Source organism: Anas platyrhynchos, chromosome 2 (genome assembly GCF_047663525.1).
Source record: "Anas platyrhynchos isolate ZD024472 breed Pekin duck chromosome 2, IASCAAS_PekinDuck_T2T, whole genome shotgun sequence".
NCBI classification, from domain to species: Eukaryota; Metazoa; Chordata; class Aves; order Anseriformes; family Anatidae; genus Anas; species Anas platyrhynchos.
The window spans coordinates 18875196-18889209 of record NC_092588.1 but is presented as its reverse complement, the minus strand read 5'-3'; the positions used below and the strand labels follow the sequence as shown (position 1 = coordinate 18889209).

The following is a 14014-nucleotide window of genomic DNA, read 5'->3' as shown; positions in this document are numbered from 1 at the left end:
CCAAGAACAGAACACCAAGCTCCTAGTCTTAAATCTTCATTTTTTAACATTTGACTACTTCATGGGAAGTCTTCCTTACACATACCTTCTGTTATATTATATCTCTGCTGGGTATAACGGCAATACAAATCATTCTGAATCTAATAGTTTGTGGTCTTCCTAATGTCTTTATATTCATGCTATTGAATGATACCTTCATGAAAAGTGAAACTACCACAATATATTGAATCAATATCACATTTAATCCCTTCAAGATATATGCTAGAGTGTAAATTATCAACTCTTGTTTATATGAGACCACATGTTTAGCTGGATCATGAGTGGTTTGTTCTTTGTTGGGTCACATAGCGGTCTATTTCCAACCCCATCCCTCACTCTCCATTTCTTTTGAAACAAATAAGCGAATCAGGTATGCTTTGCCCTACAACATGAAACACCTCGAAGGAGAACTATGTCACTACTGCGATTCCCTTTGTGTAATCAGACATGAATGTCTTACCGTATGCACACAGGTAATGCACAGTTTTTATAAAGCAATAGGCTACAAATTTTCACACATAAAATTTTCTGTTTAAGAGTCCCACTGGTTTTTAGTGGTGATATTCCTGAAGACACATTTCTATAGACACAAATGTTTTATTGAACTTGGAACTCAAATACAAAATAACTATAATTTATACCAGTGTTGAAAAATCAGCATATTTCACTGAAGTTTTAGGAATTATTTTAACTGAATAAATAGTTAGAAAGTTTTGTTATCGTTTTGTTGGTTTTGTTTGTTTGTTTGTTAGTTTTAATTAAGACATCATTTTCTTGTAAATTTCCTGAAAGACAGCTAGGCAGACAAACAGATTCTGTATTAAAGCTTGTGTCCTCTAAAAGACAATCTCTCTTAAATGGTCCAAAATTATTTATTTATACACAGGTGGTTTTCTTAAAATTTTCTCAGCTTGCCTAAGAAACCAAAATAGTGATACCCTGAGTGTTAAACAGAATGTAAAGCACCAAATTATGTTATATGTTTCAGTCTAGAATCATGATACTGTCTTGGAACTGCCTACTTTGTTGTTGTTAAATGAACCAGAAAGAATTTCAGACTTTTTTCACTGTTTACGTAGTCTCAGTAAGTTTGGGGATCAGTCACCGATCTGCCCAACCATTCTGAGCTGCAGAAAGCACTTTGCTGTATGGCTGGCCCATGCCTGCTTTCCACACTCGCCTTCTTATGTGTCCTTTTTAGGCTTTTTTCTTGTGTTTCTCTAAACAATCCTGTGCCACAGTGATCAACCCTCTGGATTTGGGTACAGTTGCTTTCAGAGTCTGTCAGTGACATTTAGAGATTCTTCAACAGTGATAATTAAATAGCAATATAAATTACTTCCTTACATCTCAGCAAACTTGTTTATTTCTGCAGCTATTCAGTTCCCTGTCAGCCCAAAGGCAAATGAAATAAGTCCTAATTTTTTCTGCACACCGACTTAAAAAAAAAAAAAAAAAAAAAAAAAAGAAAAAACTAGGTCATAAACTTTAAATTGTCTTAGAGATATACGACCTTTTTAAATCAGTTTTATATTTACATGTATAATGTGAGAATTCATGCTCTTGTTACACAGAATTATTGTTTTTCTGTTTGTTTGTTTGTTTGTTTTAAATTGATCATGTAATTTTTCTTGCGCATTAGGTCTCTTTAGGGTACATCTGCATTAATGGCAAAATTTAGTGCTTTGAAGTAAGTGACAACTTACATGTTAATACTCTTACATATACAATAAAACTTTTATTTGTACAATATGTATATAATATATATAACTTTTATACAATACAACTTTTATATATGTACAATACAACTTTTACATGTTAATACTCTCTCCTATTGTTTCTACAGTAATACATTATTTAAAAGAGAAGCCATGCCTTCTATTCAGTGTGACGCAGGCTTCTAAGAATATTTACTGAGTTTTATGGTATTTACAAAATTATTTTTAAAAATTACCAATTAAAAAATACCTAGTAATAAATCTTACCCTATCATTATGAGTCAACATTTTTAATATAGGTGTGTCTGAATTTGTTCCTAGTATTATTGGGGTAAACTATCCATAGTTACAATATTTAGAGGAACTATACATCACAGTCAGCAACATAATCCTAATAGCTCTCAGTGACAAGGTTTTCAAAATGTCTGGAGTTTGAGGGACTGCAAAGCCCTTGAAAACCAAGATGTCAGAGGGTGATCTGAAGCTATTTCAACCCAACACTGTTTTTCCTTTGTCTAGAAAATATATTCAATAACTGAGAGAAATGGTTCACATTTTAAGCACATTAAATGCCTTGCAAAATATTTAGAAACAAAACTATGTTTGGACTTGAAAAAAAGCTCTAACTGTGAGCCCAACAGCAGTGCATAATTCATCCTAACACTAACTTTGTTTGAAACTGTCTTACATCTCTGTAAAGAGAAATTGTGTATTTCAGAAGCAGCACTCTGTATAGCACGCACACACACACACACACACCAAAAAAAAAAAAAAAAAAAAAAAAAGTTTTGAAGATAAATTTTAAAAATTATAAGGAAATAGAGGAGAAGCTGGACTGGAATTTATTCTCTCTCTGGGAAAGAATTTCTACCCAGAAGCATTACTTTATATATAATTATTTGATAGGTAATGACAAACGACCTAATGATTAGAGAAGTTGTCAGCACCATAGATTTGCCAGGAATAGAAAGCATCTGGAGCTGTATGTGGAAATAAGTGCCACAAAACCAGATTTTAAATTGAAATGTGCCAACAATGCTTACCTCACTGCATAAATTCTTGTTTCACTTCTGAAATAATCTCATATTTATGTTTTAAAAGATAGGGAAGTGATACAACTTAAGAGCTACCATCCTAAAAAAATGACTGTACAACAGAGTGTGAGAACTTTAACAAGCAATGATAAGTCACTTATAGAAGGTTCTCTAAATAATATCGCTCACAAGTGTAGTGAAAAAAGTGGTAATAATACATGAAAGACAGGAATGTACTTTGTAATTTCAGAACAACTTTATATGTCAGACTGCCAGATAAATATTTACAACACACTCCAACTTAGCTGAACTTATATGACTTCAATCAGGGGAAACTGCTTCCAGACACGAAGGTCGTGAAATATGTTATCAACTTTCCAGAGCCTGCCTTCAAAATCACATTGAAAGTGGAGAGCCACACGGCTGTCTAGTGTTATGTAGACTTAGAAACACTGATAGGAGGTTTATGAAAGACTTCCAGGGGAAAAAAATAAAATTTAAAAAAAAAAAAAAAAAGATTGTGCTGCTTTCACATTATTTAATAAAAATGATTGAAGGTTGTTCTTTAGGTATGATTCTTATGACCATGCATGGGAACACAACATCATGATACAGTAGGCCATGCGGATGGCTGAGACTTTGAACATGGATGGTAAGAATCACTCTGACAAGTGAGAACAAATGCGTAGAAAGTCTGTGCAGCAGGCCTCTCACCAGATCTGCAGTGTCAAGTTGTCTTTTAAAATAAATGTTATTAGTGCTATATCAGAGTAGAAAGGGAAAATTTACTGATTACAAAATACTGTGAATGGAGCAGAGCCCAACTAAAGTTGTCACATTATAGCCACAATCACAAGTGGCAAAGAAAAATTATCTGAGTGGTGAAAATCTTTCAAAACTTAAGGAAGAAAACATGAAGTATGCACTGTTTTTTCTAAGTCAAGAAATGTCACATTCTGAGGATATTATTATTCTTCTCCAAATTATTATTATGATCTTATTCATAAATTTAGTTAATTCACTATATAAAATTACCATGCAGGAATCCTTCTATCCTGTTAAACTAAACAGAGATAGAAGCAAACTATTTCAGGTATGACAAAACATTGTAATTTAGGCATTAGTTCACATACACTAAATTATTCAAATTACAGTTAAAAGGAGTGCTTTGGTGTTAATTACTATTTTGAAGCATCACTGGCAATTCTGAGAATTCCAGAAATTCCCTGTCATGCCATCCTCCAATTAAAATGTTTATTTTATTTTTATTTTCTTTGACGAAAAAGGATAGAATAATCTTTTGCTTCATTTGTTTGGACCTTTTTTGTTAAAGCTAAAATAGATTATGCTTTTTTTTTTTTCTTTAACCTTTCATCATCATGAATTTATGTTCATTTGAAAAATGCATAAAGAAGAGGATTAGTATATTAACTATTTATTTTCCAACACTAGCTAATTTATTACTTCTTGCACACTAAAGTTAGATATTGCTACTCCTGTCTTACACTACAGAATACTTTTGGATGTTTCAGTTAGTACTAGATAGTGATGTTCTTGCTGAAAGAAAGACTATAAATCAGTAAAATGGTAGCAATTCCCACTTTTTTTTTTTTTTTTTGGGGGGGGAGGGGGGACAAAGAGGGAGGAGAGTTCTTTTCTCAGAAATTAAAAAATATCATTAACATTGTTATATTTATAAATCCATACACACGTTGATGAATTTAGATATGTTACTGCCCAAATGATCTGAAACGCTTACTATGTCCTACAACAATGTGGTATGGTACTGCTAACATGGCGAATTTGCCAGTTCTCAGCACATAAAACACTGCATACACTATACTTGACAGGAGGAAAAAAAAAAAAAAAAAAAGTAAGAAAAGGCATAACCACAGCATAACCACAGAGTATTTCCTCACATTAGTGTACTTTGCATCTCTAAATTCTTTTAAATAATGTGGAATGTGTGTTGCTCACCACAGCCATATGAAACCCTCGCCAACATCCAGCCAAATGTTCTGAGAAACACAGCTTGGGATGACTACTGGTACTCAGAGTGCTGTAATAGTTACTGGTCCTAATGCACGCGAATGAAAAACAGTGCCAAGGGCTAAATGGATACTTTATCAGAAGTGATACAGGATGGGTTTTGCAGGTGAGTTAGGGAATCATTAAACAATCTTTGGACAAATGAAAAGATGGGCAAGATGTGCCTACTTAGCACAGACATTCAGACAAATTGAAAGCTCTTTTCTCAACAATCCTGCTTGGCTCTCAAGTAAAGTTAATTGATTTAATTTAAAGCATTCCAAAGAATAGGACTGGGGGGAAGGAGTTGAGGCATTTTCCTTTTTCTAAAAGAAATGTTGTGAACAAAAAACAAATTCACTTTTAGCCTAAATCTGCCCAATAACACTTCAGTGATTTTGTCTACTATTGAAATAGAAGCACATCACCTGCATCTGTTATGTCATTAACCAGTGACCAGTGCATTAACTAAATGCATTTGTTATGTAATTAACCAGTTCTAAAACCAATTCACCTTAAGTTTACTATAGTCTGCATTCTTTAACTGCTTTTATGTACAACAGCAACAAAGATTTGAGTATATTTAACTTTTTCTTTTTCTTTTTCTTTTTTTTCTGTCCCATAACCTGTTTTATTTTAACACTAACTGTCAGAAGAACAAGATACTGTGAACCCCCATTGCTGTCTCTTGCTGGTGAGATAATCAATGATACAGGCCTGTTTCTCTTATCTTTGGGGAGTGTTTAACAGCACAATGTGAGTTCCATTTTGATTTGTGACTGTTTCTTCTGGGTGGCCCAAACAAGCCATGGAAGGTGTGAACAAACAGCTGCTGCTTTTATAAAGGAATTTGTTCTGGGTCTTAGGTTTTATTTTGGAAGCAAGTAGAATCTTGGGATTAGAGCAAATCAGATCTTGGGATCAAGCTGTGGCCTGCACATCTGATACCATCTATTTTGAAGGGGATTCTGTCATCCAAAACCAAGTCTGTCTGGAACTGGTTCATCCATGTAATAATACCAAATAGGATGCACTAGAAGATGTACTTCCTCTTGTAGCCTAAACAGTGTAATATTTAAAGAGATAATGGGAATAGTCTAATGACACCTCAGAAGTTAAAAAAAAAAAAAAAAAAAGAAAAAAAAAAGACATAAGATATTTTCAGATGTTTGGCCTCTCTCAGAACTCTTTAAAAAATAAAATAATAAAATAAAAAAGGCATAGCATTAGTCACTATTGCTTGTAATAGCATGACATAAACAATTCAATTAAAAGAATACCACTGTACACAAGAGGCCTTAGGTTTCTGAAATGTTATATTTAAATCATTTCAGACATAGTGAAGAAGGAGGCAAGAACACTACTGTTGGAAATCTCCTCTGGGCCTGGTAAAGTATCATGCTGCATCAAAAATACTTGCAACTATGACACCATTCATTGTTTTTTATAGAAAGATAAATACATTAACAGATTGAACCTGGTTTTGGTTGGTAAGGCCACTGTTGAATTAAGTACATTTCAGCTGAAGGTTTTAAGCTCCCAGATACTCAGGAAAGTTGATGACCTACAAGAATATGTAGAGTATGCATGGTGCTGAAAGGCAAGAGAGTGAAGTTTGACTCTATTAAGATGGATGTGGAGTGATTGATAACATGTGTGAGAATGTAGATAGGGGTTTTGAACACGGAAACAGAGGAGACAGAGAGTGTATTTTTACTCGTTCCTAAAACTTCTTTTCTGGAGACAGAAAAAACAGTCCAGATTATTTGTACTCACCTCCATTTTACAGTCATATGATTTTTTAATTTATATATTTTTTAATTTATGAATCCAAAACCTAACCTAGAGCACTGGAAACCTATGACTTGAAGAGATGTTGACCAAAACTATCATGAGGCTCTCATTTGGTATAAATGAATCATGTTTCTGTTGTACACCATCACAAAACAGCTGTCAACATCCTATAAGGATATTACTTTAAAACCAAAATTTGTTGGTGCTCTTCTGCCTTTTTACAGAACTATCCTTTAATTTTCTCTGCACAGAGATCTTCCCAGAAGACTGAGGAAACTGATTTTTACATAAATACACACATAAAAAGATATTGTCCATCTTCTAAACCTAAAAGTGCTGCTTAGAAATAAAACCATGATTACTGATTAAGTGTGAGGTAAGCCATTTTAAAATGCTGTGTCTTAGTCTTCTGACCATAAAGAAGGACCAATGTACATGTTTATCCTGAAACCAACGTTTTTAATTTATTGTAATCAGAAGACTCTCAATCAACAAATGGTAATCAGAATTTCACAATTTTACTCATAAAGTAAACATTAGAAGATATAGAAGCAAAGGATAATATACACAGTGCAGATCAGTAATTCACAAATTTCTAGTTGTTATAACTACCCATTTTTCAGACCTAATTTTTCAGCGTGCTTTTAAAAGCTTTCATGTGTGTTGCTGCCCATTTTCTTCAATGTCTTTGTCAGTAAAGTCTTCCCCTACAAACATTTCCAAAATTCTTCATTCACTGTAATAGCAGGTTTGATGCAAACACATAAATAGTCTGCATTTATTGCATAAAAGAGTCTTACTGAGAGTTACAGACTGGTTGTTAATATTCAGAAGGCAGGAAAGGGCACTGATCTAACGAAAAATCATTCCTCGTTAACCATCATGATCTTCCACTCATTTCTAAACAAACTTACTGGGTTTTATTATTCTTAACATTTTCCTCCATCATAAATTGACAGAAAAATGAACATATTAAGTAGATTTCAGTAACTTTTTGTATTTCAAGACATGAAAAAGAATGTTTGGAAAATACTCTGCAACCATTTGCTAATTCTTTGTTCAGATTTTTCCTCAAGAAGGTTTCAAGTTTTCACCCAATGTTTTCTATTTTATAGCCACTGCCTCATGGAAAATTTACTTTAATCTTCTTTCCATGCATTGGAAACTATTCTCTGAAAGTTGATAAATATTGTCTCTATTTATAGTTAAGGAGATGGCAAGAAGAGAAGAATCAGGAGTTTCATAAGTGCTTGCTAATTTTGAATGTCCAACTTCAGACACATTATGAAGACACATTAAAAAGAGCACTAAGTAATCAGTTTATCTGAAAAATCATACCATTTTGACTGGACATTGAATAACCTGAGTTTTGAAGTCACTCTGAGCATAAGGTCAACATTTCCAGGTGGTTTCCACCTGGAAAACTTTCTTAAACTTTGATTTCTTCATTGAACATTTAAAGTGCTTATCTATCTTTGTTTCTGTTTCAAGGCAAATGCTTTTGGTATTGCAGGAAAGGGTGGCTTGTTATGCTCACTTTTGGCACCTCACTGCTGCTGCTCTTCATCTCTCTCTCCTTATTGCAGAGCCTTCACTAGCCCTTCCCTTTCCAGCTTCCTTCGACAGGCTGAAGAAACCCATATACATTTCATGATAGAGGCCAGCATACAACCATTGTCCCATGATTGTTTCTAGCTCTCTGTGGTTACATTCATCATCTCTGGGATATGTTTATTTTTTTGGTATTGCTTACCTCTTCCCCTTAATATCGTCATCTTACAATGAAGCTAAGGTCTGTTTACATGTGCAAAATATCATTGTTACACATGAACAGACCTTTAATTTGTTGCCTTCATCCTAACACAGGCAAGTAGATTTATGAAAGCACTTCTTGTTTGGTCTTTATGAATTCTCCCCCAGCTGAACATTCTTTTTATGATTTTCCATGTTTTGCTTAAGTCACATCATATTATATTAGAAAATTTTTGGCTTCGTTTCATAACATTGAAGCTGAAAGGCTTCATAAATTGATTTATGATCTGTAAAAATACTTAGCCACCATTTCTGTGTGCATTTATTCATGTATGTGCATGTATATGTACATGCATTTCATATACATGTTTGTATGATATCATTACAGTATGGCAAGTGTCCAGGATCTGAAGGTTTCCAGCTGTGGTATTGTTTAGATCATTAGCCAAAATACACTGCTAGTATATACATCAATAGCCCAATGGGTTGAAACACACTCTGCAGTAACTCTCTTACATCTGCTAACATAGATACTTCCTAGTAAAGCTTATGTATAGCACTACTCTCTGAGAAAGAAATGGAGGAGGAGAGAGAAGAAAGTAAAAGCAAAAGTGCACAGTACTTCGTCTAAGCAAATTGCTTCAGATCTTTCTACTGATTCCAACTTGCAGATTTCACTAATCTTTTGTGGAGGCAAAAACAGTTGGCACATTTTTGTCAGGGCGAAATAAACAGAATGTTTTTTTAAGCAAAGAGCATATACATATTTTTAAAACCTCTTGGCATGATGAAGAATGAGACATCAGGGAAATGGAAGTGTCTGTTTTTTGTAAAATTCCTCTTGTTCCTACATAGATCCTTCTCTGACCACAAAGGTTTACATGAAAAAAAAAAAAAAATAATAAAAAAAAATGGAAGCATAAAAAATTCTGTTACAGCTGCTCCTGTCTCCCTGTCTCACAGAGATAAACTTTTTCACAAATATGTCCTGAGTCTTAGTATAAATTATTTGTTGTTGTTTTTTCTTTCTTTCCTCTCTTTCTTTCTCTCTTTCTCTCTTTCTTTCTCTTTCTTTTTTTCTTTCTTTGTCTGGCAGCAGAAGGATTCACTTCTGAAAAATAAAACACAATTTTGCCTAAAAATAAGTAGGAATAGTTGGGAGTCAGACGTTCTACTTTTCATCCAGAAAAAAAAAAAACATCCTAGTTTATTCAGAGTATCTGAATGTTAATGTGTTTATCTGATGTTTATGCTGCTCTGAATTTAGAAAATTATTGAAAACTGGGTGAAATTTTTGTATTTTAAATCCTTAGGAGATAATCAAGCAGAGATATTGCTTTTCTAAATGTAAATTTCTTTGTACCTTTTACCTAAGCAATGTCGTTCTGTATCCTTGTATTTCTATACTTTTGCTTCTTCAGTTTTACCACATTCCAAAACTTTTAGCATGTAAATTACTCTGCATTCAGTTTTACATGTGAGAATGCAAAAAATACCAGCTGTTACAGTAGCTCCTCACTGGGAAAGATTCTTAAGCAGATGATGGTCAAATGCCTGTCCCAAATTCCATTTTTAATTACTTGAAGGAGAAAAATTTGATACACTTTGACCATTGCTACACATATATCTCAGTGTTGGCTTTGTTATTAAAATCCAAATGACATCGTATAGTACGTAGAACAGAATATAAAAAGATAAATCTTAAGATAACCAAAACACCTTAAGAGTTTAAGTCCCAATTTCAGAATAAACTGTTAATTTATAAGTGGCATTGAGGTTTGGACTTTATGGTGAAACTTCTACCTGTTTATTAAAACATTTCCCTTTCTGAATAAGGCCTTACCATCTGATTATTTTTAACTGACCTGAGTCTATCAGCCCTCGAGGTGTAGGTAACTACAGCGCCAGATCCCTGAGCAGATCTTAAGAATTTGATGCATCTTCAAGAAAGTATTGGCAATTTGAACTGTAGAACCAGTTAAGGTGGGCTAGGCAGACCTCATCTCAGTTGTCAAAGCCTGGGCTCAATCTGCAAGCCTGGCAGTCAGCTAACTTAGTAGGAAACACTAAATATGAAACTTGAAAGTGCCATTCTTTATGCACACACATCTACCCTGCACACAGGCCTGCCAGGACAACTGTGGACAACTAAGTCCACAATAAATATTTAGAAATATCATTTTATTTTAAATAACGTGGTTTTGTGGTTTGGTTTTATTTTGTTATTTTCATTGTTCTGGCTCTTCACATCATAGAACAATTTTTTTTCTAAAAACTTTGTGTACATTTGTCTCAATGACCTATGACCAGAAGTGATGAGGAGAACTGTAGAAACGAACCTAAAACACCAGTGAAATTGGGTCTGTCAGAGACAGGTCTGCTGGGCATAAAGTTTGAACGTGATTATATTCTGGCTACACAGTATTGTAAATGTTCTAATAACAGCTTTGGCACAGCCACACATTCCCATCCTAATTTAACTTGTCAGGCTCATCATAAAGGGAACCGTGTACATTTTACTTTAAATTTCTGTATATCATACAGAAAATTAGACCAATTCCATGTGAGAAAGTAACAAAATGGTGGGATAAAGCCACAGCTCAGTCACATCATTACTTGGACTGAGGTTTCAGACAGGCAGTAAAAAGTGCCTAATTTATAATAATAGAAAAGCAAGGTATTATTCTGCTGAAATATCCTTTGCTCAGGATAAATGCCCAAATGACAAAAAGGACGATGAAATCCTATTAAAATATGGATGTCCTACTGGCTTCTGTGTGACTTCTGTAAGCTGCATGCAATGATCCCTACAGAGATCATTTCAGTAGGTACATACAACTCTATGTTTTATTCACTACTCATTTTCAAATAGTAACATCACAGAGATCTCATACTAACTTCTAAAATGATTTAATATCATAAGACAGGATTTCCCTGCCAGAACTTGAGCATGTGCAGTTAAGACATCAATGTGTGGTGTATACAGTCTCCCATTATAGTTCATGGAGAAAAATAACCATTTCTGGCAAATCATTTCATCTTGAGATAAGCATATTTTTCTTCATTATTTAAGCTTCTTACAGCCATTATTCCTTCAATAGAGAGATATAGAAGTGTGTGTTCATCTGCAGGGCACAGAGGTACTGGAGGCAATTTTAACAAAGGCATTTAAACAAATGCTCCTAATTACCAAGTTCAGGAGAAATTAGGTAGGTAGAGAGATTATGTTTGCCTAAGGTTAAGCTGTGAATTTAAATCTTCTTGTAGTATCTGTCTTTGGCCTGTGGTCATACAAACAATTTTTGGCAGAGCAGGGAAGTGACATGAATTTTTCAGGTTTAGATTGGTACTAAAACTACTAGGTCATCCATCTTCTGTATTATCTCTCAGTTTGGTCTAGCTGGTATTTGTTCCTTAATGTTTATTTGGCTATTTCCTCTGTGTTGCTGGAGTCACTGCTTATGAGAAACTCTCTTATACATTATTCCTTAACAAAATCGTTCCTATTGCAAACAAATTTTTTGAAAAGTGGTAGAGATATCCCCAAAGAGGTTTAGCACAGCCTCCTTCCAGCAGGCTGACAGGTTTTCCTTTGTTTCCACGTTTTTTCTTCCCTGGCACTGTAAACCTCCTTGCTAAATTCAGGTACTCTTGAAGCATCAGTACTCATCAACATGATGGGATGTCAGCACCCTGGCTGAAAACCCTGAGAGGAGGCATTCAACTATATACTATATACTATATTCTATATTCAACGATATATAAGTGGGACAAACTCAGAAAGTTTCAGACAGACAGAAAGAAAGACAGACAGATGAGCTTGTACAGTTTTAAAAGACATCTCATTGGCCAATAAAGGGGCTGTTCTCAAAACTCACACTCATATCATTATCAGCCCATTACCCATTTGGAGGAAAGAAAAGTGAATTCAGGACTAACACACATTGTAACCTTCAGCTCTCGCCTTGTTCCAGGACTGATATAAATTGTTCATCAGATATGAGATAGTTCTCTTTAGAAGCTGCATAGCTGCAATAGTGCAATGAACAAACATATCCGTCTTCTGACTGGAGCTTGTTAGTTCCAAAATGTAGTGTGATGCTAGCACATTATGTGTACCACATAATGTGCAGCACATGAAATGGCTGGCTTTTGTCTCACTGTCTTAGAACACGGGCAAAATTTCCTGTGTTTGCCCACACCCACCAGTAAACACATGTCCTTGCGGTCATGTCTTTGCGCCAGTCCGACAGGCTGGTGTCCTGCAGAATGGCAAGGTGAGGGTTCAGGTACAGCACACATGTTGCACTTCCCAAAAACTGAGGGGAGAAAGGATTCAGCCATGCTTCTTGCTGCTCACGCTGGGATTTATGAAGCCAGTAGCCCAAGAAAAAGACAAAGAACAACAATGTGTACAGATACTTCAGGCATATCTACACAGATGAGAAACCTTTGAACATTTTGAAGCTTAAACAGTTATTTAGATCCACAGTGTTGGTTTCATGGCTATTTTGTGATACTAGACCCAATTCCAGATATTCAGAGAAAGACGCTAGTTTTTTATTGTTGTTGTTTTTCCTAAAAGGATTATCTATTTCATCACAGAATATGCCTAAAAGCTGATTACCCTATAAAATATATTTTATATGTTTGTATGTATAATATATTTTATATGCTTGTATGTTAAAGATGAAAGGATGAAGCACTGATATTTATTTTCCTTCTTTCTTGCAGCTCACTGCTTTTCCATTCACATTTCATCTGTCCATTGGGGAAGAAGCAGTGGTGCCACATGGAACTAGACAACTGAAAAAATAGGTAACCCTTCAACAAACGTTCATAGCCCAAAGCATGTGAGGGATAAGTAAGTTTAGAAGTATCATCCAATTATTTTTTTTTTTTGTGAATTGTGTGTCTACTAATGTAAGGCAAGTAGTCTCAGTGGGGTGCAGGGGGGGGGGAGGGAAGGGAAATGGGAAATTTCAGTCCTTGACAGTTGTCATGGTCTTGAGAAGTAGTAGGCAGGAGTACCTTTGGGACTGCTTCCCAACTTTGTGAGGTAAGACACACCCTTACCTACTCCCACCCCCAAAAAAGAAAAAAGCTCCCAGTTCCTCAGAACCTACTGTGTCTAAAAAGACAACAATATCAAGGTTACCAAAATCTCTCTGTATTTTCCCCTCCAAAATGGTTTGGACATTATATTGCTGTGGGGTATGACTTGAGGCAAAACCTGAGATAGCACTTTAAGCATCCATTAGCTCCAAGAGTCTCCAGAAGCTGAGTGCCTAAACTTATTTGCCCTAAACCATAAACTATTTTAAAAAAATATTAAAAAAAAAATCCTTTTAAAGCATCAACTACTAGGTAGCTATCGAAAGTAGGAGGCAGTCAAACATGGACTCTAGATTCAAGTACAACAGCTCTTGCTTTATATTTTTATGGAATTTCTTCTGGAAGTTTCCTCAGTTTTATATAGTTATTCAGTGTTTAAAATAGGAAATGAATCACCAGAATCTCTGCAGTACATTGGAAGAGGCACAGTTTGGGGAGAGGGTTAATGTTTTAATTTTATATCACATGGTGAAGTATTCCACATTTTTAAACCATAAAAATGATTACAAGGTTAACACTGACATTTAGACTTTC

The 14014-nt window shown here is 34.8% G+C and overlaps 1 long non-coding RNA gene across 1 annotated transcript in view; it reads left to right on the top strand.

Moving 5' to 3' along the window:
* LOC140001825 (uncharacterized) overlaps positions 1-14014 on the top strand; it is a 114117-nt gene that overhangs the window by 85300 nt on the left and 14803 nt on the right. Inside the window, exon 3 of the long non-coding RNA XR_011807378.1 lies at positions 13100-13183. This is a non-coding gene — a long non-coding RNA (uncharacterized lncRNA). The remainder of the gene's footprint in view (positions 1-13099; positions 13184-14014) is intronic.